Source organism: Carcharodon carcharias, chromosome 12, assembly GCF_017639515.1.
Source record: "Carcharodon carcharias isolate sCarCar2 chromosome 12, sCarCar2.pri, whole genome shotgun sequence".
Classification (NCBI taxonomy): domain Eukaryota; kingdom Metazoa; phylum Chordata; class Chondrichthyes; order Lamniformes; family Lamnidae; genus Carcharodon; species Carcharodon carcharias.
In genome coordinates, this window is record NC_054478.1 from 45,928,794 (window position 1) to 45,955,706 (window position 26,913).

Below are 26,913 nucleotides of genomic sequence, written 5' to 3' on the forward strand. Positions count from 1 at the left end.
GATTTCTGGAAAATATGGGCATGGATTTGGCAGGTGACAACATGTTCAAGGATTTTGGAGTGGAAAGGGGAGTTGGAAATGGAACAACAAGTGTGAAGATGGAATTTCATCTCCACAAGACCTGGATGATTACTCCTACTGATAAAGTTATCGTTAGATGCATCTGTGACAGGTAGGTTTGGAAGGATGAGGACAAGTAGGTTTTTCCCCTCATGTTGGTCTTTCAATGCCTGCCACAGACCAAGGCAATTAAGTCCTTCAGAACTCTACCAGCTCAGTCAGTGCTGTTACCGAGCTACCCTTGGTGATGGGCATTGTACGAGGCGGGGGATTTCATTCTGTTCCTTTGTTGCCCTCAGTGCTTCTTCCAAGTGATGTTCAATATGGAGGAGCACTGATTCACCAGCTGAAGGAGGGCGTTAACCCCCCCCTCCCTGACTCAACATCAAGTTCACCAATTGCATACCATAATTTCTGCCCCCATTTGGTTTTCTTTTATTTACACGTTTTGATCTTTCTCTTGCTTTTGCTTTCAGGCAGCAGTTGTTCATCATTCTGCCAGACACACCTCTCTAGGCACATCTTTTGTTTAGTTACTTGTTCTATTGCCATTCCTTTTGGCCTTGCACTACCAACTCTTGTGTTATTTAATCTCTCCTGTCTTCCACAGGCTTCTCCTTTTGTTCTTTTTTCACCATCCCCCCTGCTTAAAATCTATCACATTTCTAATTTTCCCCAGCTCTGATGAAAGTTTATTGATGTGAAACATGAACTCTTTCTCTCCGCACACACAATACCCAACCTGCTGAGTATTCTAGCATTTTCTGATTATATATAAGAGGTTTCCTTGCCCACACTTGACCTGACGCCATGATGCTCCTTGGGGTCCAGAGTCAATGTTGAGGATTCCAAATGCCACACCGTCCTACTTGTATATCACTGTCACCACACCTCTGCTGGGACAAGTTCATTAGAAATGGTGATGAACAAGTTTGGAACAGTGGCTGGTTATTAGATCAGGCCTCTGGGTCACTAGTCCAGTAACTTTGCTATTGTATGGACAGAAAGATCCTCATTCCAATTATCATATCACCACAAAGTTGGCTACAACATTCTCAACTCAAGCAATAATGACATCCTATAATCTAACTGTGCTTCCCAAAAATCATGATATACCCTACAGAAATAAATGTACAAGAAATCATCTTAAGAGATATTCAAGCAACTTATATACTCAGAAGAAAGACAGGGCCAAAAATGTAATATACATTTTAATACACTGAGTATGGATTATATTTCATAAGATAACTCCAACTATTTAACTCTAAATAAACCAAACTCCCTTCTGATTTTCCAAACTTAGCAGATCAAAATGCTGCCGCTTATAATTATACACTTCACGCAAATCACAATTTCATCCAAATAGATTTAATTCTTGACCTGTTCCAGTATTTATTGTAGTCAGAAAGATTTGATGCAAGTATATTTCAGAGTCAGTGATGTTTAGGTAATTAAGCCCAAGAATCAGAAGGCAACTCATTCAAATCTTTCACTGAAGATTGTTCTTCACCCAGATAATTTAAATCAGAGGTGTACAAGACCAGCATTAATTAAATTCTAATTTGGAATAAGAAGCTGTAAAGACCCGTCAAGCACTGCAAATGTTCAAAGCAGCCAGTAAATGAAAATGAAGCTGCTTGATACAACAATCTACTACAGCCTGACATTAACATGACCCAATTAAACATTGTACAACAGCTACATGACAGTAGACAAACCCCTATTTAGTGCCACCCAGATCAACATTAATTGCAAAATCTCCTATTTGAATTCATACTTCCCAAAATTGGAATATCTTTCCTCCGTCAATCCTTCCTTCCTCCTACAATCGAGAAGCTTCTAAAGTCATCTTTGGTGTAACGTAAGCATTACATCAGGTTTCTCCTAAATTTCTCAACGCAAGTGCTGTTCAGTTAGATTTCTCAATTTTCCAAAAAACTGCATGACACACAAACATATACTTTGTGCATAGAAAGATTAGTCCATGTAGAACAACAGCAGTATACAATTCAAAAAAAAACATACTTGCTTTCTCATCAAATTTCTGGAGGTAAAGTCCACTTTGGCCGGGAATTAGCGATTTCAGCGCAAATTGCACCCATTTTGAAAAATGTCCCTCTCCACGTTCCCCATCCCCAACTCAGGTTTCCGCTCAAACACATTTGCTCATTGCCTAAACACAAAATATGCCAGTAAACCACTCAATTCGGCAGTGTTTTCAGTACAGTTACAACACAGACAACTACCCAGCAATGGGAAATTGCTTATATGTCCCCTCCACAAAACGCAGGACAAATCCAACTTGGCCAATTAGCACCCCATCAGTCTACTTTCGATCATCAGCAAAGTGATGGAAAATGTCATCAACAGTGCTATCAAGTGGCACTTACTCAGCAACAGCCTGCTCACTGATGCTCAGTTTGGGTTCCACCAAGGCCACTTGGTTCCTGACCTCATTAGAGCCTTGGTCCAAACACGGACAAAAGAGCTGAACTCCAGGGGTGAGGTGAGAGTGACTGCCCTTGATATCAAGCAGTATTTGACAGTGTGGCATCAAGGATCCCTAGCAAAACTGAAGTCAATGGGAATCAGGGGATGTGGTTGTTGGAGGTCAATCATGTCAGTTCCAGGTCTTCGCTGCAAGAGTTCCTCAGAGTTGTGTCCTAGGCCCAACCATCTTCGCTGCTTCATCAATGACCTTCCCTCCATCTTAAGATTTGAAGTGGGAATGTTCACAGATAACTGCACAATGTTCAGTACCATTCACAACTCCTCAGATACTGAAGCAGTCTGAAGCAGTCCAAATGCAGCAAGACCTAGGCAATATTCAGGCTTGGGCTAATAAGTGGCAAGTAACATTAATGCCACACATGTGCCAGGCAATGACCATCTCTAACAAGAGAGATCTTCCCTTGACATTTAATGACACTACCATTGCTGAATCCCCAACTATCAACATCCTAGGGGTTACCATTGACCAGAAATTGAACTGGACCAGCCATATAAATACTGTGGCTGTAAAGGCAGATCGGGGCTGGGAATTCTGCAGTGAGTGACTCACCTCCTGACTCCCCAAAGCCTGTCCACCTATGACAAGGCACAAGTCAGGAGTGTGATGGAATACTCTCCATCTGCCTGAATGAGTGCAGCTCCAACACTTGAGAAACTTGACACCATCCAGGACAAAGCAGCCCGTTTGATTGGCACCCCATACACCGTAATAAACATTCAATCCCTCCACCACGAAGCACAGTGGCAATAGTGTGTACCATCTACTAGATGCATTGCAGCAACTCACCAAGGCTCCTTCAACAGCACCTTCCAAACTTGCAACCTCTACCACCTAGAAGGACAAGAACAGCAGATGCATGGGAACACCACCACCCACAAGTTTCCCTCCAAGTCACACACCATCCTAACCTGGAACTATATCACCATACCTTCAATTTCACTGGATCAAAATCCTGCAACTCCCTTCCTAACAGCACTGTGGGTGTACCTACATCACATGGTAGCAAAGATTCAAGGCAGCAGCACATCATCTTCTCAAGGGCAATTAGGAATGGGCAAAAATTGCTGGCCTAGCCAGTGATGCTCACATCCCATAAACAAATTTTGAGAAATAACGGTACAGCAACTGCAACGAAAATACCTGCAAAAATCAAGCAGAGGCTCCAGACCATCATTTTTTTTTTCCACTGAAGGTTTTGATTCATTGCTGATATACAGTTCCATGGGAGCCAAATGTCCTCCTGATATGAGCTTTACCATGTATTATGACACAGCCGATTGTAAAGGCCAAGTTGTTCAAATCCAAGAAGGGTACTTGAAACAACTGTCATAATCCATTTTTGCAATTTGTAATTTCGTGATGCAAACTTGGGATTCAGTAGGAATAAGACCACCGCATCTCGTGGCTTTTATGTAAAACTAAATTAAACATATATTAATTTAACAACAAATTAAACACATACACATGGCTATAAATTACTACTATAATAATTTTTTTAACAAATCCCCAAATTAATCACCCTAAGTAAATCTCCATTAAGGCAACAGTAGCCCATACACTTTAAACAGACACCAGGAAAAGTACATTTGACCTTACGGATTCCAATTAAGGTTCCTTTGCAAGTTGGTTGGAGGCATACAGGCTGGTTAGGTCTTAAATGCCTCTACCTTACACATACAAACTCTCTTCTTTATACCTATCTTTTCCTTTGAATGTAAATTTTCCATTGTATCACTAGGTCTTTTGAACTTCAGCTCTTCTAACAATAAAACCCCTTTCATAGCACCAATTTTATTGGTAAGCTGAAAAAGTAAACACATTGCTTGGCTTCTTCTAGCTAGGTGCAAGATTTTACCTGCAGTCTTCAACAGTTTATTCAATAAATGCAAACGAACACTTTACCTTACTGATCTCCTTACTGTTCACCCTCTGTTCAACATCTCAAAACATACATCAATACATCAAAGCACCCAGACTAGCTGGCTTTCATCCAATTAAGACACACACAGATGTACACCTTGACACAGACCCCCACTAGAATTCTATTTTTAAAAATAATTTCCAATAACATTATACACATTAATATCTCTTCATGACACTTGGGTGACATCGCAGCTAAGCCTAATCCTTCGCTCACCTGAGTGCTAACCATGTACATGAGTTTTACTTATTGGTTTTACTAAATTAAATATGTAAAATGGCTAAGGGACAAAAGGCAGAGGGTAGAGGTAAACAGACATTTTTATGTTTGGCAACATGTGTACAGTAATGGGGGTATATATGCTCTGAACCGTTGTTTTCCATTTATGTAAACAATTTACACATTGGCACAAGTGAGAATGATACTGAAATTTGAAGTTTATTAGGTAGCATTTCAAATTGTAAAAATAATCTAGGAGATTGTAGGAAAATGCAGGTTCCATGCAGAAAAATGTAAAGTACAATTTTTTGGAGGGGGTGCAGATGGAATCTAATAGATGGTCTCAAAATCAGCAAAGTTTTGAGAAGAGAAATAATTAAACATTGTTTTCTGCTTGCTAACCAATAGCAAGAAATTAACAATCATCACATGAGAAACAAGGCAAATTTAGACAAAACTTTTCATGCTGGCTTAGAATGGGGAAGGCTTTGTCACTAATAGCCATTGAGGCAGAGAATATCACACCGCTTCAGACAGGCATTGAATAAAATTTTAACAAGGAAGATTATAAGAGAATGTGGGATAGAAGCAGAAATGGAATGACACAAGTTAAAGAACTAGCACCCACACAGGTATAAAGAAGCAAAACACCTCTTCCTGTGTCATCATTTCTGACTCATTGATCTTTTTGGTTTGAATGTTTAAATTATTTGCTGTGTAAACTGTTTTGAGTCACTGTGGAAACTAAAGAAAAATTAACCTTCAGATGGCTTGAAGAAAACAGTGGATATTGAGAGTTGACAATTCTCTCATTGCATGTTTAATGTGAAGCTTGTATAGAAAATTTGACAGATACTCAAAATCAAGAATACAATATAAATCTGCAAAGTCAATTCAGTATAAAAAGCTGAAAATTATTATTGGAAAGTTAAGGCACAGAATACAGAAAAATAAATGGTCCCTGAGCATTCCTTAATCAACTGAAAAGAGCAAACATTAAAAAACTTGAGTGTTTTAAAATAGTAATTTTACAAACTAGCTCAAAAAAGCAGCTTAAATTCTCAATTCACGACATCATTGGATCATTGCACAGCATACGCAACTGTCACCAAGACTACACAAAGGAAATACAGCATAATTTTACACTCATTCTGCCTTCTGGTAAAGTACAACTGTCTCATCACCCAAAGCAGAAAATGCTAAAAGGGGCATTAGACCTGTAATATGTTTCTTTCTTTACAGATGGTGCCTGACCTGCTGAGTATTTGTAACATTAATAAAATGCCAAACACGTATGTTTAATTTAATGTCACTTCATCTCCAGTTCAGCTGCTCTTCCATGTGATTTCAGTTTCTCTCTTTTATCCTGTTTACCTTCATGGCTATCTTTTTCTCTTCTTGAGTTTGATGAGCCACATCCTTTTTCCCAACAACTGTCTCTGCTCTGAGTCATTCCACTTGGAACCGAGTTAAATTTCATCCTTCTTGTTTCAGATACACCAAATGATCATAAGTATCTGTGATGATCAGCATTCCTCTAACCACTCTTTTTGTCACTTCATGAAATTCATCTTCTGCACCTTGCACCACAGCATGCATGCTCTCAACCCTTAAGAACATAAGAAATAGAAGTAGTAGGCTATTCGGCCCCTGGAGCCTGCTCCACCATTCAATAAGATCATGGCTGATCTGATTTGTCACTTTAAATCCACTTCTCTGCCTGTCCCCATAACTTCTGACTCTCGTAAATGAAAAAGCTGTCTAACTCAGACTTGAATATATTCATCCAACCTCCACTGATCTCTGTGGAAGAGAATTCCAAAGATTAACCATCTCAGAGAAGAAATTCTGCCGCATCTCTGTCTTAAATGGGAAAGCCCTTATTTTGAAACTGTGCCTCCTAGTTCCCCACAAGGGGAATCATGGCAACCTTGAGCAGCACATTAGTGAACAGGCTCACAATATCAAACAGAACATAGACACAACATTGCTATCGATACACAGGTCACATTTAGTCTTCACAAAGGGGAAGGAACCATTCATACACAGAGCTGGTTGCAGCAACTCACTCAATCATTTGGCCAAATCATGCTGTACAGAACCAGTCATAGTTAAAGATAGGGCGTATTGGGCAGTCGGTACTTACGTAGATGTAGTGAACCATGAGGACGAATCCTATCATGCATGTCACAAGGCAGGTCATTACTCATACACAAGTCTAACCAGTGATTTTTTTAAAACTTGCTTTTGAGCAGGGCTGTGCGGTCATGATTGGCAGTGGGTCCAATGGATAGTAATTTGGACACGTCATTAAGATCAGCATGCATTTTGTCAATATAGTCACGTTGGTTAAGGATGACAATTCCAGTCTCTTTGTCAGGCTTGCAAATGTATATCTGGGTGGATCTTGAGGCCGTAAAACACCACCAGGCATGTGCACTGCATGTGAAAATCGGATAAGTCATTGGGTACCCTGCAGTATGTGTGCACTAGATTAGCTAGGCATGCTGCCAAGGACTCAGTGTTTCCACTGGACATTTGTTCGTGGCAGGATAGCTGAGAATAGGATTTGAAACTCCGTGGATACCTCTTCTCGTTTGATGTGCAGTGAAGCTAAACTGAATCTATCCCAAAGGATAATGGCTACCCCAATCGGACCATGGCTCACAGACCTAAAGCCGGCACTCTTGGGCCTGAAAAGTTCCCAGTCTACCTGAAATTACCATGGAAGGTTAAGGTATCTCAAAACTTTGAGCAACAGGTAAAGCAAGCAGTTTCACACTGCTACAATGCAGTAGCAACACGATTGGTACTTTCCACCAACAGGATGCTGCCGTCAAGCTAATAAGACGTTCTGCCTACCAGACAAATAAGTAATCTGGTATATGAACTTCACTGCTGGTGCAATGACTGGTACATAGGCTGTAAGCCTCAACAACTGGTGGATCATATCAAAGAGCACATACCTTTGGCTGTTTGCAATTGCCAGAATATGGACCATAATCAATTAACTCGTGCTTGCAAAACTCAGTAAATAATGTCTAACATTAGACGTAATTCTGCAATTGAACATGACTTGCTGAATAATCCAGAGTGTGCTAATTACACTAACAACGAATTAAAGGTCATCAGTAGGCTTGTAATGTGGCTCACTTACGTTTGCTAGAAGCTACATATATTCATACACAGGGGCCTGTCCTCTGTAGGCAAAAGAAACATGTCCAGGCATTGCGCCTTTTTAAAATTAAACAAAAGCAAGGGAGATAATACTTCACTTGTATATTCTCCATAGCAACGCCTCGACCAGAGTTGACTTGCCAACCCATCAGCACTCCTTTCTCATGTAGTATAAATTTGGTAATCTTGCGTCAGCCCTGATCAGTGCAAGGCAAAAAGATTCAATAGCATGTCTCTGTTCAGCATTACTCTTAATAAATTTAAAAACAAAAAAACTGCGGATGCTGGAAATCCAAAACAAAAACAGAATTACCTGGAAAAACTCAGCAGGTCTGGCAGCATCGGCGGAGAAGAAAAGAGTTGACGTTTCGAGTCCTCATGTTCTGTCGAAGGGTCATGAGGACTCGAAACGTCAACTCTTTTCTTCTCCGCCGATGCTGCCAGACCTGCTGAGTTTTTCCAGGTAATTCTGTTTTTGTTCTCTTAATAAATTTGTCAAAGATAATTTCTCTTTCATAAAATTCTGTTGACTCTGTTTGGTTGCATTATGATTTTCTAAATGCCTTGCTCCTGCTTTCTTAACAATGAATTCCAACATTTTCACAACAACAGAAGTTAGGCTAAAAGGCTTATAGTTTCCTGCTTTCTGTCTCCCTCCTTTCTTGAATAGATTATTACATTGTGGTTTTCCAATTCACTGAGGCCTTTCCAGAATCTAGGGAATCTTGGAAGATTATAACCAATGCACCCACTAACTCTTGTGGAAGGTTATAACTGTAATGCAACCATTTCTTTTAAGACCCTATATGCAGGTCATTAAGTCCAGGGGACTTGCCAGCCCTTTCTCAGGAAGACCAACTTACTTTACTTCAGGGCTGTCATGATCCCCAGTTCCACTTAATCTTTATGGATCCTAAGGCCCGAAGTATGAACATCAATCCTTCCTCCAAAGATGCTTCGAGCAATTGTTTTCATTTCAAATATCCAGCATTATCTGGTTTTTACTGACCTACATTGGCTCCTGGTCAAGCAACATCTTAATTTTAAAAGTCCTATCCTCGTTTTCAAATCCCACTACGGCCTTGCCTTCCCCATCTCTGTAGTCTCCTCCAACATCATAACCCCCACCCAAGGTATGTGCACTCCTCTAATTCCAGCCTCTTGTGCTTTCCAAATCATAATTGCTCCACCATTGCTGGTGTGCCTTCAGTTGCCTGGGCCCCAAGCTCCAGAATTCCCTCCCTACACCTCTCCACCTCTCTATTGCACTTTCCCCCTTTAAGACACTTCTTTAAACCTACCTCTTTGACCAAGTCTTTGGCCATCTGACCTAATATCTCCTTATGTGGCCCAGTGTGATACTTTGCTCCTGTGAAGCGCCATGAGATGATTCATAGGGACAAAAGAGGGATAGGCCATCCAGCCTGTCAAGCCTGCTCCGCCATTCCATACAATCGTGACTGATCTTTAGTACCTTTTCATTATGTTAAAGGCACTATATAATTAGAACCTGTTGTCATCTGATTACCCAAACTGCAATATGATTGCATGCAACTCTTGGCCGAGTAATGCAGCTGACCCAAATGTAGTCAATGCAAGCACAGAAACTGGTTGCTTCCATGGTCTAACTCCTCAGAAGTATTTGAGTGATTTACAGCTAATTACCTAGTAGTTCTAATGTGCTGAAACACTGGAAATTTAAACATTGAATCTTCCCCAATTAACATATGCAACATTTTAAAAGCCAACATGACCAAAAAAAAACGATGTACATATCTATGTTCTCCTGTTGGCAAAGTGCCATGACCCAGGCTCTATTGCAAGTCCTTTCCTCTAGCTTTTTTTTAAATGACCCAGTTTCACTCGAGGAACAGAAACGAATTGTACAAGTGGAATTTTGTTGTCATAACATCAGCTGTGAACAGCAAAAATATTGTAATTCCTGCCAAGCCTGCAGGTCAACTCTTCAAGCTGCTTCCATTGCAACTCATCAAGTCAATGAAAAGACTTTTAATCCAATGTAAGTGAGAAAGGTGGCACACCTCATGAATTAAACAAAACTATTACTGAGGCGTTCACAGAACCAGCCACCAACTTTATACAAAGCACAATTTATAGCCAAAGGTGATGCAGGATTAGGAGTTGGTTAATTGACAAAAATCATTCACCCATTTCAGATATTACACTGTGGAACAATAATCCATCCTCCAACAGAGCACCGATAGAATAACATGTTGTCACGGTGTCTGATTTCAAACTTGATTGTAACCTTAAAAAGCAACTTCTGACTAGAGTTTTGCAGACTTGAATTAAAATTTGATGTGTATTTAAAAAGTATCGCAAATAAGGGCTACAATTGCTACCACTCAAAATACTGGATGGCTCATTCTGTCAGTCACTCATCCATGGAAACTCAGTTTTAATCAGACCTCCTTCTCCTATAACTTTGAGCAAGGCAATGGGAAACTCAAACTAAAATTATATTATTGCTAACATTCACAAATCAGTCCAGTCCATGCAGTGCTCATCAGTCAGTGGCAGAAGGCTATAAATGTACTGGTGGAGACCACATGCCCCTTCTCCAGGGAGACCCGGATGTAGACAATGCCACAGAAAAAGGCAGGCAGCCAAATCCACCCACACCCACCCCTGGGGCGTGTCCATCCTGCAGATGGCCTATAGATGGCCACCTTGCCAGACCGTGATGACAGCCAAATCTTCCTTATCCATGTCAAGTGTAATATAAAATTTTGTGATTGCCTCAATCCACATCCCCATAGGCTCAAGGCAACGACATAAAATAGCCAATAATTCAGTTCTCAATGGCCATCTCAAAGAAACTGTAAGGACAGTGAGGAGGGAATTTCTGAAGCAGAAAGAAGTGTTTTTCAAACTGTTCAGTTTAAGGTATACTGGAGCAAAGTAAGTTCAGTTATGCCTTTGGCTGTGTTACAGCTTATCAAGAGGTTCCTGACACTGTTAGAGGCTGAAGTTAAGAAGGGTTCCACTCCCCACATCGATGAGCATAAAAATAAAGGGCGGAAGAACTCGTCAGGGTTTCAAAATTTAGCTCGCTGAAAAATCATAACTTTTACAGTAAATACCTAATGCATAATTATGTTTACTAATATAATGGGTGATTATAATAAATAATAGATGATTTGCAATTCAAAACAGTGAAAGCTTAACTAAGCAAGTCTATTAAAAAACACCTCCTCCAACAGTGAAGCACTCTCCCAAGTATTGCATTGAAATGTCAACCAAAATGATGTGTTTAAATCTTGGAGTGGGGCTGGGACCCAAGGTCTGCTTAGAACCCTCAGGGCTGAGCAGACATGTGAAATCAAGAGTCAGTGCCTCTGGTGTAAATCAAACCTAACTGCTGTTTTTAAAAGCAATATATACTCTTTAACCAGAAGATGAAAAAAAATTGCTGCTTTTAAATTACTTCTGTATCTGATAATGATAATCTTAAAAACTGAAAGAAGCAAAATCTTATAACTTTTTCCAATATATATGTATATTCTATATGTATTTCAATTTGACACAAAAAAGCAAGTAAAATCCTAGCTAATACAATTTAAAATGCCAATTAGAAGGACTGGCAGAAGCTGGCAGTTGCAACTCCATGCTGCCTCCCAATTAGTATTTAAAGCCTGCCTGTGCCACTATACTTGGACAACATTTAATTCATTTAAGATAAAAGTACATGTGGCTTAGGCAATTATTTTTTACAACTGTTATTTTAACCAAGGCAGCAGAGGACAAATTATTTTGGGTTTAACCAAAAAAACATTCACACCTGTATTGGATTTTTAGTGAAAATATTCAAGTTACCTACTTACATGAGTTTCAGAAGCACAAGCAACGGGAGAAAGTGAACCACCCATAATCAGCTGACAGATAGGTGATAGCACACTTTATTACGGTTTAAGCTCCTTCATTAGTTAATGTCAATATTTGAATAGAACAAAACGTCCATTTTGGAAGAGAATCCTGATGTCGATAAGGTCATCGATGAATCTGGATAAAAGCAATGAGGTTTGTGAGATGATAATTGGGTGCTTATAGATTTATATTGTTGGATATTACATCAGAACTGCTTAACGATTTCTTTAAAACTTGGTTTATATTGAGAATATAGATTTAGAACAAAATTGTGGGAGAGTAACTATGTGGGATGATCTGAAACTTTGTTGGGAATTAAGGTAGCAGCTGTGTCACAAGCTTAACATTTCGCCGACCCCAAATCTACTTATTTTTAATCATGGCTTTTCCCCTCCCTCCTTTCCTAAAGGTAGATTCCTTGCTGGAGTAGAATTCCATAGATGACGACATGCCAATAATTTGCTCATGTCCAGTAGAAATGTATAGGCCATCAAATTATCAACCACAAGACAGGACCAACTCTGCACTGACCTAATGTTTCCACACACTTTTATAGGAGCCTCTGGAGAGCGATCAGGAGTGGGAAACTGGCCACTTGGCTACGGTGCCCCATGGGTTAGTTGAGGAGAAGCTTTACCACCTTGATCCTAATGCAACATAGATCAGAGATCAAACCAGGGAACTTGTTGAGCCACAGAGAATCCGCAAGAGCTATTTGCTCTTGACAGACACTTTTCATGCAAGCTATCCCCCCTCTGTTTCAGTTTCTGAAGCAGGATTCCCAACATGGGATTAGCAATGGCTCTACCCAACTGCCAAAAATGTCAACATTTTGGTTGATTCTCCCTCAGATTTCTCCTCGCTGTGGACAGGCATTCTGAGATTGAGAATTCACTGACAGGGATTAAGCTATGACATACTACAAGGCCAACACAGTCAAGTGACTACAGATACTACCCAACATAATCTGTCAATGCTTTTGAAAAATTTAACCCTCTACTTGTTTTTAGTTATTTTCCAGCCAATTTAGATGCCGAGAGCTGGAGTTTCAGCACGTCAACCTAAATTGATCAAACCAGTGCAAAAGGTTACGGAATTTCAATTGCAAATTGAATTTCTGGTGATCTTTCGCACTAAGTTAAAAATCATAGTGCAACAGGCCAATACTGCTCAGCTAACTGGCCGTGTTCTCAGATCATGTTGAACACCACAGCAAGTTCCTGCTAATTATGCCCATTTGCAGACCTTCGAGGATGCTCTTGAAAATAAGTTGGTTCTTTTCAGTGCAACACTATTGGGAGCATTTGAAAAGCTTTGTATATATTTATTTCAAATTACAAAAAACAGACAACTGTCCCCAAATGGTTCTGTATCATTTCCTTTTTAAGCCATTTTCAATCTTTTGAAATCATGTTTCTACACGATGGTCTAGACATCAATGTTACCTTTAAAAATTAGTTATGATGGGTGGCCCTTTTTTCCCCCCCAGTGGGTGGTCCCTTTAATTTTTTCTGCACAGCCACACACATGCATCAATTATCACAGGACAAGGTCTGCACAGTGCTTTAAGCAGCTGCACATCTGCTCACATGCACGGTTTAGCGGGAATATTGCTAGATACAGTTGAAAAATGCTTGTTTATTAATGACAAAAACATGGAGCATGGGTGCAGGAGCAGGTCATTCAGCCCTTCAAGTCTACTCCGCCATTCAATATGATCATCACTGATCCTATATCTCAACGCCATGCTCCTGCGCTCTCCTCATACCCTTTGGAGTTTAGAAATCTATTTCTTTCTTTAATATATTCAGTTTCTTGGCCTCCACAGCTGTCTGTGATGGAGAATTCCACAGGTTCACCACCCACTAGGTGAAGAAGTTTCTCCTTATCTCAGTCTTAAATGGCCTACCCTCCATCCTCAGACTGTGACCCCTTGTTTTAGACCCCCCCAGCCAGATAAGTATCATCCCTGTATCCAGTCTGTCCATCCCTGTCAAAATTTTATATGTTTCAATTGCATCCTCTCATTCTTCTAAACTCCAGCCTAGTCAGCCCAACCCTACCATCCCAGGAATCAGTCTGGTGAACCTTCGCTGCACGCCCTCCATGGCAAGTATATCCTTTCTTAGGTAAGGAGATCAAAACGGCACACAATACTCCAGATGCGGTCTCACCAAGACCCTGTACAGCTGCAGTAAGACATCCTTGCTCCTGTATTCAAGTCCTCTTGCAATGAAGGCCAACATGCCATTTGCCTTCTTAACTGCTTGCTGCACCTGCATGCTTGCTGTTAGTGATTGACGTACAAAGACACCCAAGTCCCTTTGTATATCAACATTTCCCAATCTATAACCATTTAAATAATATTCTGCCATTGTTTTTCCTATCAAAATTGATAACTTCACACTTATCCACATTATACTGCATCTGCCATGTATGTGCCCACTCACTCAACTTGTCTAAATCGCCTTGAAGTCTCTTAACACCCTCCTCTCCACTCACATCTCCACCAAGTTGAGTGTCATCAGCAAACTTGGAAATATCACATTTTGTTCCCTCATCTACATCATTGATATATATTGTGAATAACTGGGGCCCAAGCACTGATGCCTGTGGTACCCCACTTGTCACCACCTGCCATTCCGAAAAAGACACATTTATTCCTCCTCTCTGTTTCCTGTCTGCCAACCAATTCTCAATCCATGCCAATATATTACCCTCAATCCCATGGGCTTTAATTTTGCACACTAACCTCTTAAATTGAATTTTATAAAAAAGCTTTCCAAAAATCCAAACACACTACATCCACTGGTTCTCCCTTAACTATTCTGCTAGTTTAGTCCTCAAGAAATTCCAGTAAGTTTGTTAGACATGATTTCCCTTTCGTAAATCCATGCTGACTTTGTCTAATTCCGTTCATATTTTCTAATTGTCCCATTATCACATCCTTTATAATAGACACTCACAATTTCCCTACTACTGATGTTTACCTAAGCTGTCAATAATTCACTTTACTCCTTCCTTTTTTAAATAGTGTCACCCTCCAATGTGCCAAGAATGTTCCAGGATCTATAGAGTTTTGGAAGATGACAACCAATGCATCCACTATTTCCATGGCCACCTCCTTTAGTACCCTGGGTTGTAGATTATCAAGCCCTGGGGATTTATCAGCTTCCAGTCCCATTAATTTCTCCAGCACTATTCTTTTAGTAATACTAATTTCCTTCAATTCCTCCTTCTCACTAAACCCTTGGTTCCCTAGTATTTCAGGGAAGTTATTTCTGCCTTCCTCCATGAAGAGAGAACGAAAGTAGTTGTTTAATTGCTCTGCCATTTTCTTCTTGTCTATTACAAATTCTCCCATTTCAGACTGTAAGGGACATACATTTGTCTTCACTAATCTTTTTCTCTCATACTCTTATTATTCCCCTCTTAATTAATCTCTTGGTCCTCCTTTGCTGAATTCCAAACTGCTCCTAATCCTCAGGCTTGCTACTTTTTCTAGCAGCTTTATATGGCTCCTTTTTGGATCTAATTCTATCCTTAATTTCTTTTGTTAGTCATGGTTGGGCCGCTTTTCCTGTTTGCACCAGAAAGGAATGTATAACTGTTGCAATGCATACATTTGTTCCTCAAATATTAGCCATTACCTATTGGCTGTCATGCCTTTTAACGATATCCCATTCACAGCTGCATTAATCAAACTGCACCAAGTTACCAATCAAATATATCAAAGGATATTTTGCAAAGCAAAGTTTTTAAAAAAAATTGTGTTCTAAGATACTGCCCAATTGTGCTGGTTCATGGCAGGTTTTACAGTCAGTTCAATCGAGGTATTCAAGAGGGCATTAGATGATTATTTGAATAAAAACAATGTGCAGGGGTACGCGACAAAAGGCAAGGCAATGGCACTAGGTCATAATGCACATTTGGAGAGCCGGTGCAGACACAACAGGCCGAATGGTCTTCTTCTGTGCCATTAAAATTCTATGATTCTATGAATTGGGTTTATACAGAAACAGGAGGACAAAAAGACAACTCTCAAAATTTGTGCAATAACAAATGGCCAATTGCGTCCAAAGTGAAAACTCTACCCCTAAAATCTTAAAAGTAAAATCAGTCCACTCTGATACAAGGGTGAGCTTACAAAGTTGCACTGCCAGGAAAGCATGGGAGAAATCAAAGTAAAAAGCATCATAAGAATACAAAGAATGTATGTTTTGTAAGGACCTCAGAAATCTCATCATCACCATGCATTCTGCCCAAAGGCAGGTCCCTTGGCTCATGGTAGTCTTTCAATACCTCTCTATCCTGTGCCATTCTTTTCATTTACCAATAACTTCCTTCAATTTTAAAGCCATTCAACAGTGATATTCTCTCCTGTCCTCTTTTTTCTTGAAATCTTCCCTCCATAAGACTCTTAAGGTGAGGTGGTGGCATAGCAGTATCGACACTGGACTGGTGATGCTTTAGGGGCCTGGGTTCAAATCCCACCACGGCAGATGTATTGGAATTAAAAATCTAATAGTGACCATGAAACCATTGTCGTTAAAAACCCAGCTGGTTCACCAATGTCCTTTAAGGGAGGAAACCTGCCTTCCTCGCCTGGTCTGGCCTACATGTGACCCCAGTCTGCAGTAATGTTGTTGACTCTTAAAACCAACAAGCCATTCAACTGTATCAAACTGCTAAGATGCCAATAAAAGGGGATCAAACCAGACAGACCACCTGGCATCGACCTCAGCACCAGAAATGACAACAGCAAACCCAGCCCTGTAGACCCTGTAAAGTCCTCATTATTAACATCTGGGGGCTAGTGCCAAAATTAGGTGAGTTGTTTCACAGACTAGTCAAGCAACAACCTGACAGTCATACTCACAGAATCACACCTTGCAGATCATGTCCCAGACACCATCATCAAATGTCCTGTCGCAGTGGCAGGACTGGCCCAACAGAGCTGCCGGAACAGTGGTATACAGTCGGGAGGGAGTTGCCCAGGGAGTCCTCAACATCGACTCCACGAAGTCTCATGGTCTCAGATAAAATGTGGGTAAGGAAACCTCCTGCTAATTATCACGCTCTGCACTCGCCCTCAGCTGATGAATCAGTACTCCTCCATGTTGAACACCACTTGGAGTAAGCACTGAGGATGGCAAGGGTGCCGAATGTACTCTGGGTGTGGGACTTCAATGTCCATCACCAAGAGTGGCTTGGTAGCACCACCACAGACCGAGCTGGCTTTGTCCTAAAGGACATATTTGCTGGAGTGTGTCTGCGGCTGGTGAGGGAGCCAACAAGAGGGAAAAACATACTTGCTCTCATCCTCACCAACCTGCTTGCCGCAGGTGCATCTGTACATAACAGTGTCGGTAGGATTGAATACTCCACAGTCCTTGTGGAGACAAAGTCCCATCTTTACATTGAGGGTACCCTTCATCATGTTGTGTAACACTACCACCGTGCTAAATGGGATAGATTTGGAACAGATCTAGCAACTCAAGCTGGGAATCCCATGAGGTGCTGTGGGCCATCAGCAGCAGCAGAATTGTACTCAACCACAATCTATAACCTCATGGCCCAGCATATTCCTGACTCTACCATTACCACCAAGCCACGGGATCAACCCTGGTTCAATAAAAAGAGCAGGAGGGCATGCCAGGAGCAGCACCAGGCATACTTAAAAATGAGGTGTCCACCTGGTGAAGCTACAACACAGGACCACTTGTGTACCAAACATCATAAGCATAAAGTGACAAGACAGAGCTAAGCAATTCCACAACAAATGGATCAGATCTAAGCTCTGCAGTCCTGCCATATCCAGCAGTGAATGGAGATGGACAATTAAATAACTCACTGGAGGAGGAAGCTCTAGAAATATCCCCATCCTCCATGCTGGAGGAGCCCAGCAAATCAGTGCAAAAGATAAAAAGATGAAGCATTTGCAACAACCTTCAGCCAGAAGAGCTGAGTGGATGATCCATCTCGGCCTCCTCAAGAGGTCCTCAGCATCACAGATGCCAGTCTTCAGGCAATTTTGAATCACTCCACATGATATTAAGAAATGGTTGAAGGCACTGGATATGGCAAAGGTTATGGGCTCTGACAGTATTCGGGCAATATTACTGAAGACTTGTGCTCCTGAACTTCCCATGCCTTGAGCCAAGCTGTTCCAGAACAGCTACAATACTGGCATCTACCCGGCAATGTGGAAAATTGCCCAGGTACAAAAAGGAGGACAAACCCAACCCAGGCAATTACCGCCCCATCGGTCTACTTTTGATCGTCAGTAAAGTAATGGAAGGGGTCATCAACAGTGCTATCAAACAGCACTTGCTTCGCAATAACCTGCTCACTGATGCTCAGTTTGGGTTCCACCAGGGTCACTCAGCTTCTGATCTCGTTAACGCCTTGGTTCAAACATGGACAAATGAGCTGAACTCCAAAGGCAAGGTGAAACTGACTGCCCTTGACATCAAGGCAGCATTCGACCAAGTGTGGCATCAAGGAGCCCTAGCAAAACTGGTATCAAAGGGAATTGGGGAAAACTCTCTGCTGGTTGGAGTCATATCTAGCAGAAAGGAAGATGGCTGTGGTTGTGGTTGTTGGTCAATCATCTCAATTCTGAACATTACTGCAGGAGTTCCTCAGGGTTGAGTCCTAGATCCAACCATCTTCAACTGCTTCATCAATGACTTTACTTCCATCAGAAGGTCAGAAGTGGGAACGTTCGCTGATGATTGCACAATGTGCAGCACCATTTGTGACTCCTCAGATACTGAAGAAGTCTATGTCCAAATGCAGCAACACCAGGATAATATCCAGGCTTGAGCTGGGGCAAGTAACATTGGTGCCACACAAGTTCCAGACAAGGGCCATCTCCAACAATAGAGAATCTAATCATCACCCCTTGATGTTCCAATGGCATTACCATCATTAAATCCCTCACTATCAACATCCAGGGGGTTACCATTGACCAGAAACTGAACTGGAATAGCCAAATAAATATGATGGTTACAAGAACAGGTCAGAGACTTGGAAGCCTGTGGCGAGTAACTCATCTCCTGACTCCCCTAAGCCTGTCCACCATCTACAAGGCACAAGTTGGGCGTGTAATGGGAAACTCTCCACTTGCCTGGTGAGTGCAGCTCCATCAACATTTAAGAAGCTTGATACCATCCAGGACAAAGCAGCCCACTTGATTAGTACCCCACCCACCAAGTCACTCCCTCTACCACTGATGCACAGTGGCAGCATTGCGTACCATCTACATGAAGCACTGCAGAAGCTCACCAAGGCTCCTTTGGCAGCACCTTCCAAACCCACTACCATCTAGAAGGACAAAGGGCAGCAGACACATGGGAACACCACCACCTGGAAGTTCCCCTCCAAGCCATGCACCATCCTGACTTGGAAATATATCATTGTTCCTTCACTGTCATTGGGCCAAAATCTTGGAACTCCCTTCCTAACAGCACTGTGGGTGTATCTACACCATATGGGTTTAAGGAGGCAGCTCACCACCACCTTCTCAAGGGCAACGAGGGATGGACAATAAATGCTGGCCTAGCCAGCAATGTCCACATCCCGTAAATGAATTTTAAAAACTCTCGAAAATTAGTCCTACGCTTTAGTTTCTCTGCCTTTTCCTAATTACATTCAAAAAATGTCTTTGTTCATTCACTCTCCACATACTTCATCATTGTTACTTTCTCAATCCAGCAGATCCTTTCCATTCTCCTCCAAATCCACACACAAGTCAGGTCAGATGTGCGAGGTCTGCTACTGATATCACTGTAGCCAAGTACCATCTGTTAGAATGATAGCGTTATTGGTGACTAAAACAACAGTACAGTGGAAGGCAACAGACAACAACCACTGAAAATGGTGAGCCAAGAAAAAGCTCAGAATGGCTAAGCAATCTACCTGATCGCAAAAGGCACCCTGAAGTTTGGCAGACACATATAAATAATATTAATACTGAATCAGAAACCCTGCCTATGCACGATGAGGGACCTTGTTTCTAATTTTGTGCTGCCATTGAATTTGCATGATTGATCTCCGGTGTCTTTAGAGGAAGCATTGCAGAGCTTTGATGTGGCACCTATAGCAGACCCAGGGTTATGCAAGGTACAGCAGGCTGGTAAGGACAATGGCCTGGTAGAATTTGATTTTAGTTTTCCGTTTAAAGTCATGCTACTTCCAGGCATGATCAAGGAGTCGATTGTAGGCAGAACTTGCTTCCTGGATGCAGGTATGGATTTCTTCAACAACAGTGGCATTCATAGACAGTATTACACCCAAAGTATGAGAATGTTTCCAGAAGCTTGAGACTGGTGCCATCATTGGTTTAGTTGCTAATAACTACCATTAGAACACATAGCACTTGGCTATAGTGATACCAGTATCAGGCCTCACATGTCTGACCTGACCTGATGTGGATTTGGAGCAGAATGGAAAGGATCTGCTGGATTGAAAAAGTAACAATGCTTCATAGCATTGGTCTGGTGCAGGAACCTGTCTTGGTGATACTGGTCTTGGGACATCTATTCTTCTACTGTAGGATAGAGGTTAACAAGGAGGAAAGGGTGGATAGAATGTTAAGTAAGAGGCAGAAGATCGCGAGAGGTCTTCTGATCAAAAGTCGGCCTCCTTTTCGCTAATGAGACATTAGCTATAACCCATCTGGTAAACAAGTTGCATTGCCTCACAGCCTTTGAACCCGGTCAGGTTGATAGGACTGATTTACAATACAAATTAGTTTATGGAGTGTAGTGTTGGCTGCAGCTACTATGCCGAAGTTATTTAATAGGATAGGTCTTGTTGCAGGCAAAGCAGCTAAATTAGAGAGTAATGCAGCATTAGCAAATTTAGGGCAAATATCAATGGCAACAAGGGATGCAAAAGCATCCAACTCTCCAATATTACTGCATTTCATTTCTCTGGGACCAAAAATTCACCAAAAACTCTTTTCCCTCCAATTATAAAATAGCAGTTTTGATGCTGTTCTTAGAAAATGCAGATTTGCAATCCCAAATATAAAATGGAAGGGTCAATTGCAGGAAAATTGGCCTCGCTCATTTTGCAACACAGGACACCAGATGATGAAAACAGAACTGAGTTGTAAATTTTGGTGCATCTTTGAGGGCAAGGTTCACATTTCCCCAAATAGAACAGGACACACCTGCATCTTAACTTTTTTCTCTAAAGCATTAAGGATAAATAAAGACCTTAAAGTATATGCTTTTAAACTTCCTGTGTGGGGACCAGTCTCGATATTATTGACGTTATATTGAGACAACCATCCTCATCTAATTTATGGAAGCGTCAGCTACTTAAGAGAAAATTTATTAAACAGCAACAGAGACTTCTGGTAAGGCCAATGAGTTTGGACAAAGACAGGAAACTGATGACCTTGAAGAGCATTTAAGGTTCGACAATCCAAATTACAAACAGAACCCACTATCCTTTGTGACTCTCCACCCAAGCAATGGACAGCCTGGTTAATAACTAAAAAATGACGATAAAAATGTTTGTTAAGCATCTATTGCTTCACTATTTCTTGAGTGATGGATGGAAATGCAGATAGGAGGAAAGAATAGTCAAGAAATCTGCCAAGACTGCTTTGAAAAATTCTTGATTACTTTGATCATATAGTAAACTTATATGAACAAGCTTCCTGCAGCTTAGTGCAGTACCGCAGGTATAATCAAGGTGATCAGTAGTTTGGTACAATTATTTCCCTTTAACTGATCAATAATCAATTTCCTTGTAATTGGCCAACAGTTAAAAGCATACACACTGAACCATATTTGTAGATGTTACTATTTCAGAACTGACTTAATACCTTCACCAAGTGAAAAGCAGTTGTAACCAGCAGTCCAAGATTCATAATGGTACATTACTACAGTTCTGGAAACTTGAAACTGTTAAAATGCTCAAATAGCAGTAGTCAAAACCAGTTCCACACTTTGACACACTACAAATGTTCTACATATTAACATACAAACAAGGATCTGGGTAGACCATTCAGCCCCTCAAGCCTGCTCTACCAATCAATAAGATCTTGGCTGATCTGATTGTAACCCGAAATCTGCATCCCACCTACCCCCGATTACCTATCGCCTTCTTGCTTACCAAGAATTTATCCACCTCTGCCTTAGCCCTACCCCCTTTATACCATGGAGCATTTTCAGATTTCAGAGGTAACACTGGAATAAAACAGATGCTCAATGTCCGGTTTATTGACTTTACACTTCTGGTCACAGAATTTCAGCATATAGTCTGTACAGACCAGCAGTGTGAAAACCCCATTACTAGCCACAAGGGCAGACTCAGTTTCCATGTCTTCCATGTCATGAACAAAATAGCTATCTCTTCAGCTTGCATCAATGCTCCCAGCAATTTATATCTTCCACCAGTTAGTGTTTTGTCTTCAGGGGAACATCGTAATATAAACAGGGCATCAAATTGACAGCTTATCAAACTGAAACAGGGCACATTCAAAAGTAGTTTGTTCTTGTACACTACGTGATCAAGACCGCATGTGGGCTAAAACTGCAGCAGTTAATATTCATCTAGTATGACAGGTTCATACAATATCCACAGAAAAACTATAAATAAACTGCATTAGCATTGCAACTGGGTATTCATATGGGTAAGGAAAGGAAGAAAAATATACCAAGTGTGAATATACACTGTTTTACTCACTGATTTTATGGTGTAACTTTCAATTACACATAGCTTTAAATCCAAAAATATTCTCCATTCACTTCAAGAACATTTAACAGTAGAATGTATATAAATTCCAGATAATAAAAGTACATTAAAAGTTGCTTCTCATGCTCATTTATACAAAAAAATTAATTAGTGAAATTTGGTTTCAGACTTTAGTTAGATTTAGTTATATAGCACAATAAAAAATCTCAAACTTTTGAAAGGATTTCAGATCCATTAAAGTGTGGTGATTGTCATGTCAGCAAACACAGCTTTTATGGATACAAGATCCCTTACACAACTGATTGTTTTTAAATGGTGTTGGTGTAGGGAGAAATGCAGGTCAGAATATTGAAAACTCCTTATTCTTCAAGTCAAGTTGTTACATTGGCCTATCTGTATTCAGAGGCATGCAAATTCATTGATATCATCAAGTCGTTTCAGGCCAAACCACTGTAACTACAATAAAATATAATGAGACCCTTCAGAAGTGCCAGAAATCATGCTATGCAATTATTGGGCAATTTGCAACTGGATTCTTAACAATACATCCAGTGCCTGTTTAAACTGAAGAGTCACGTGGAGCATATGGAAAGTATTGGTGAAACAAGCCTGCTTACACCATGGGTCTTAATCACAAAAAGCAAGAAAAGTATGTGCATGCCTGAATTCAACTGTGGTCATTGCCAGTTAACTTGTCCACCCACTATAATGTCCAAGCAACTGTTGAATCTTTTTTTCCAATTTTCTTCTCTTTTGGATGTGTGATTCATGCAAATATGATTTAAAGCAGATGTGCACAAAGTAGAAGCTTTCATTCTGATGAAGATTATGTAACCAAAACACCATCTTTTCTCTTTTCAGGTGCATTACCAGCATTTTCTGTCCATAGACCAGATTTCTAGCTTTTACTTTTAATTGCAGCTTTTTTTTTTATGTAGTCTCAAATTCAATATTGACTTCTCTGCAGCTTATGAATATCAGAACGCAGTGCCAACACTGCATCATATGTCTCTGAAATATTTAATCATCCATGAGCTCGAAATCTGAAGTTTACAATATACAAAAAAGAGATTTCCCTCAGCCATCTCATTATTTCAAATCCCATTTGCTTCTGTACTTAACAGTTTTGACAAGTATAGTAGATGAGAAAGTTCCTAACCTAGAAAAGGAGATCGCACTGATCCAGCCTGGATTCTAGATTAATGTTGTGGCCTTAACAGCCATGTCAGAGAGAATATTCCTTTCACTCTTGGCCTTATGAAAAAATATATCCAACAAAAGATATTTAAATTTATTAGGCAAGAAAATGCTAGTAGAAAGGATTACATTTTGAGCACTACAGACCGCTTGCAATTAACAAATACTTTCCCAAGATGATCAAGTAATTTGAGTGACTTGAGATCATGAATGCAATGTCAGTTTTGAATCATATCCAAACTCAGATTTGCATAATTTATTCATATAAAATAGTCATTGTCCATCATGCCCAAACCCTCAATTTTTCAATCCCATACCCGTTTCCCAAAATACAGTACTACCTTTAGCATCGTACATTTAATAACCCCAGGCCAAACTCAGTTTACTGCCAAAATCAAATAAAAACTCAGCCTGCTTTTAATAGCGAGTAACAAAGCTGCACTTTACAACGATGTAACGCAATTAGCTGCAGCATTAAAAAAAAAACAGACAAACTAATGTAGCAGCTGGAAGGCCATCTGTGCACATTCTGGGAAATGGTGCAGTGGTCATTTTTAGACATTTTTGGTAGCAGAGGTTGGTTTGTACTACATAAAAGCAAATCTTTCATGACTGCAATAGTTTTCCATGGGGGAGTAAGCCTTGTAAATATCACACTCCCAGAACCTTCTGTCCTGATGTCTAAAAGGCAGTGACTGTTTCTTAAAGGAGAAAAGCATCATGATTGCAGTGAAGTCGGTACTTTTGGTCAACAGGAACAGATATTGTACCATATCACCCTCAAGACCACCGAAATCCACTATGGGCTTTATTCCAGATAGGTTTCTCAGGTTTAGCATCCCGAGTAACTTTACCAAGAGAGTTCTCTTGAATTAGAATGTTCCTTTCATCTGTCCAATTTTATCTGATTAACAGTGAATCTACGCATCAAATAGAAAACTCTTTTCACTATTCTATTACGTGGCCTTCTACGATCTGCCACAACTTTAGAAGGTGCAGAATGAACATTCTGTCAGGAACTAATCCTGACTTGAACATAAACTGAACAAAATTGTTAACCAGTAAACATGCAAGTGAAATGTAGCAATTAACACTGTAAATATACAGTAATCACAGGCTTAACTACCCCTTCTTAAAAAAATAATTAAGTTGTCTACTGCACCAAACTCACATTGTGAATTGGGCCTGCTGCAAGGTATATGACTTAACCAGCAATGAATTGCTGGCCTCCACAGAGTCTTACCATCTTATATCTCTCCGATGGCCTCAGATGGACTACTCAAGGTGGCATATTAATTAAACATGACAAACAAAATTTCAACACGTATATCCAACAGAACTTGTCAAGTATATTTAAACAAAACCCACAGGATTCTTTTACTTGAATTAAATGGCTTGGGCCCTCCCACAGATACCTGTTGAAAACATAACAGTTTCTTGGGTTATTGTGTCAAAAAAAGTTATGCTATTTTCTGTTTGCTAACCCAGTTTTTAAATCCTGCATGCATCATGCTGGGACAAAAGAAGCCAACAATATGATGTACCATAGATAAAAACGATTTAATTTGGCCTCATCTTTATGCATGTCTTTATCACCAAACTCATTTACTTCAATGCCCCTCAAGTTCCATCTTCCTTAAAACTCACTGCTTTCTTATTTCATGCTAAAGCTCTCATCCTATTACCATGTCATTCCCATCATCCATTACTTATCCCCTCAACATACCAAATTCCTCATCTATAAATCCCTCCATGGCCCTCCCTCTACAACCTAAGCAGCCTGTTAAGGCAGCATGCACCCTGTTCTTCCAACTCTGACATGTGTGACATCCTCCCTTCAGTATCTTGACTCTAAAGCTAAGTAGAATAAAAAGTTTGCATAAGCAATTTTCATACTTTGAAATACCTGACCTTGGCTGTGTCCGAGTGGAATAACGTATGTACAAATCCTCCAATAATTTTAATAATTAGATGTTGGGATATGGGCAGGGTCTTTCTCGAAGAATAAGCTAAAATAAGCCAAATAAGCTTTCTCATCTGTGTTCATGTGCAATCGTTTTGGAGAAAAGCATGTCATTTTACATGGTATCTGATGACAAGAATATAGAAAATCAAACAGGTTATTCAAGATAATGCCCTCTTGCTATTTTATTTTAACTCGTTCCTCATCAAAAATATTTACTCTTTCTATCATGAATGGGAAAAAATATTTCCAGGAATGGCCATTGTAAAATGCTTACTATATAAATACTTTTCTCTCACAGCAAATGTTACAGTGAAGTTAACTTTCTTGTCTATATCCAGTTTATCCTTATATTATATCAAAACACTGCACAAAGGAACAGAATGGACCTGGCCACTTGCCACATCACTGGCACAAGTACATTTTCATGCTTGCATTGTTTCGTAGTAACAATATTTTTGCATTGTTGTTTTATTTCTAGAATTCTCCAAACAACAAGCTTTTGACTAACACCAAGAGATGTCTGCTAATGCATGGGGAAGCCAAACACATTTTTCGCTTGCGCAGCTAAGGTATGTAGGGAGTAGGGGTGAGAAAGAATTGTAATTTTTTCCTACGTACAATGAAACTATTTTATCTCCTTTCCTTTTGATTTTACCCCAAGTTTTTGGTTGAGAACACAACCTATTCCAAGGTGTTAATCAACGTAGCTTTGAAAGAGAAACATTTGGACACATGCAAGAAAATTGATCAGTTGGTGAAGGGGAGAGAATGGACAACAGGGAAATGGTTGAAGCGATGTTTTTTTTTACAAGGAGGGAAATAATAAGTGGTTCTGATAGAAAATTCTAGAGTGCAAGGCCATTGTGCCTGCAAGATTAGTTTTTGAAGATGGAACAGCAGAATTGGGAAACAAGCAGCAATCTGGAGGAGGAATATAGAATGCAGGTACTGGCATATAGATGCAGAGTATCATTCTGAAACAGCTGTTGGAAGAGATACAAGTACTGACAGAAATGAATTTCATTTCACTATTTCTCCTTGCAGCAAAATAAATAGAGTACCACCTCAGCTCATCAGCTTCACTCAAAACTAGACCTATGCACAAAACAGCAAATTTTATCTCACCGCATTGACAAACCTGGCACCCTAACTGTAATAAATATCTGCACTTCACATTAACTTTCAGCTTTTTCTGATCTTTCAGTAGATACATGCACTGAGTAAGGTGCCAAACAGATTAAAAAAATCTAGCTTTGA

At 40.3% G+C, this 26,913-nt stretch overlaps 1 protein-coding gene across 7 annotated transcripts in view; it reads right to left on the minus strand.

The window, feature by feature from the left end:
- Positions 1 to 26,913, minus strand: part of spopla (speckle type BTB/POZ protein like a) — a 234,251-nt gene that overhangs the window by 184,245 nt on the left and 23,093 nt on the right. For 2 of the 7 annotated variants that reach the window (XM_041201296.1, XM_041201295.1), the window contains exon 2: positions 11,735 to 11,912. The exons of 4 other annotated variants lie outside the window; for them this stretch is intronic. The gene's annotated coding sequence lies outside the window, so the exon portion shown is untranslated. Of the gene's footprint in view, positions 1 to 2,085; positions 2,223 to 11,734; positions 11,913 to 26,913 lie in introns of those variants that run through there. One more of the 7 variants, XM_041201298.1, reaches the window with a different exon arrangement.